This window comes from Peromyscus maniculatus, chromosome 4 (assembly GCF_049852395.1).
Source record: "Peromyscus maniculatus bairdii isolate BWxNUB_F1_BW_parent chromosome 4, HU_Pman_BW_mat_3.1, whole genome shotgun sequence".
Taxonomy (NCBI): domain Eukaryota; kingdom Metazoa; phylum Chordata; class Mammalia; order Rodentia; family Cricetidae; genus Peromyscus; species Peromyscus maniculatus.
This window is the reverse complement of record NC_134855.1, coordinates 153,330,739-153,333,109: the sequence shown is the minus strand read 5'-3', so window position 1 is coordinate 153,333,109 and position 2,371 is coordinate 153,330,739. Positions and strand designations below refer to the sequence as shown.

At 33.8% G+C, this 2,371-nt stretch overlaps 1 long non-coding RNA gene across 1 annotated transcript; it reads left to right on the top strand.

The window, feature by feature from the left end:
* The first annotated feature begins 554 nt into the window (after nt 1–554).
* LOC143273084 (uncharacterized) lies at nt 555–1,892 on the top strand. The gene is made up of 2 exons (XR_013050970.1): nt 555–991; nt 1,193–1,892. It is a non-coding gene; the product is annotated as an uncharacterized LOC143273084 (long non-coding RNA).
* Nucleotides 1,893–2,371: the final 479 nt, after the last annotated feature.

The following is a 2,371-nucleotide window of genomic DNA, read 5'->3' as shown; positions in this document are numbered from 1 at the left end:
ATTTTTTGGGAGAAATTAACAGCAAATATCCCAAAAGCAATAGAATTGAACTTATAAAGAGGGCAGATTGAATTTTGCCACACATTGTACAGGAAACACCCAAATCTGGAGCTTGTACATTTTATACAGATGCAAACCAACAAGGAAAGGCAGGTTACAAATCAGAAAATTTAAGTAAAGTGGTTCAAAGTCCTTATAATTCAGTTCAAAAATCAGAACTGTGTGCTATTCTGTTGGTATTAATGGATTTTTCAGAATCTCTCAACATAGTAACTGACTCTCAGTATGCTGAAAGAGTGGTATTACATATTGAGACTGCAGAATTTATCCCTGATGAGTCAGAATTAACTTCACTATTTATTCAGTTACAAGATATAATCAGGAATAGGAAGCATCCCATATATATATATATATATATATATATATATATATATATATATATATATATATATATATATACACACACACACACACACACACACACACACACACATATATATATAAAATTACTCACATCCAATCTCATACGGGTCTGCCAGGCCCTCTAGCACAAGGTAATGAGATTGATAAATTATTGATAGGAAATGTGTTGAAGACCTCATAATTTCATTTAAAAAAAATCATGTAAATAGTAAATGTTTAAAAAAAGGATTTTTCCATAACCTGGCAACAAGCCAAGGAAATTGTAAGGAAATGTCCTACTTGTTCCTTTTACAATCAGACTCCATTACCAGCAGGATGTAACCCAAAGGGTACTCAGGGGAATGAAATCTGGCAGATGGATATGTTTCACTTTGCAGAATTTGGAAAACTGAAATATGTACACCATACCATTGATACTTATTCAGGATTTCAATGGGCAACTGTGTGAGTTCTGAAAAATCTGATTCTGTAATCACTCATTTGCTAGAAGTTATGGCCATCATGGGTATACCTACACAAATTAAAATTGACAATGCTCTAGCATATGTCTCTGGTAAAATGAAACAGTGTTTTTTTGTTTTGTTTTGTTTTGTTTTTTTGGTTTTTTTTTTTTTTTTTTGGTTTTCCGAGACAGGGTTTCTCTGCATAGTTTTGCGCCTTTCCTGGAGCTCACTTGGTAGCCCAGGCTGGCCTCGAACTCACAGCGATCCGCCTGGCTCTGCCTCCTGAGTGCTGGGATTAAAGGCGTGCGCCACCACCGCCCGGCTAGTTTTTTGCTTATTACAATATAAAGCATATTACAGGTATACCACATAATCCTACAGGCCAAGCAGTTATAGAAAGATCAAATAGATCTCTAAAGGATATGCTAAATAAACAGGGGTAACAAACCCTCCAGAAATCAATTGCATAATGCTCTATTACGTTTGAATTTTCTCAATACTAATGATAAAGGAACAACAGCTGTGGAGAGACATTGGATAATAGAAAAAAACTACAGAATTAAATCAGCCTATATACTTTAAGGATGTGCTGACCTCAGAATGGAAACCAAGATAAGTGTTATGTTGGGAATAAGGTTTTGCTTTTGTTTCTACAGGAGAAGATAAGCTGTGGATACCATCAAAATTGACAAAGTTTCTATTTGAATAAGAGGGACCTCTTAATTAGAAGAGGTGATAGTTCATCAACCAGCATGATCATCCAATTTAAACTAACTTATACCATTAACATGTGCCTTTTCTTTAATCAGATATAACTTTCCAAAAGGGAACCTCCCCAAAGTTAGTCTTGGGGAAAGGTTTTTGTTTTTGTCTTTCAGGAGAATGAAGGCTAAGGAATCTGAAGAACATTGAACAAATGAGACATCTGAATAAAAAGGACAAATCATCTAGAAAAAATATCCCAAGAAAAAGAGTAAATTGGCCTATTGGTATATCATGTATAAAATTTCATTAAGTCTTCCTAAATGTTTGTTTCTGCTCTTCTCTAAAGACATTTAACGCAATTGGTCTTCTTGTAGTCCCACTTCAATTAAAAATTAAAGCTGGCTTTGGAGTTGGAGAATGGTTCTCTCCTTCTTTAAACCCAAACATGTTGTTAAAAAGGAAAGTGCAAACTCTCTGTATCATACCAGAAGAAAGAGCCATCTTCTGTTATGGCACAGGAGAAAACAAACAAACAAAAAATTAAAGAACTATTTTATTGCTACTAATCTCAATTCTTTGATTCTATTCTGATTCTTTAAACTTTTCTTAAAGTATGAATTTTATATCAAAATTTACAAGATTAATACATATATATATGTATATTTTAAACTTTGTTAAGATATTAATGGTCATATAGAGTACTTACTAATTCTAGAAAAAAAGGCTTCAATTAGCTGCCTATACATGTTTTTGTGTTCGAGTCTCTATCAGTTCTCTGCAGGGAATCATGACCAGGCAGG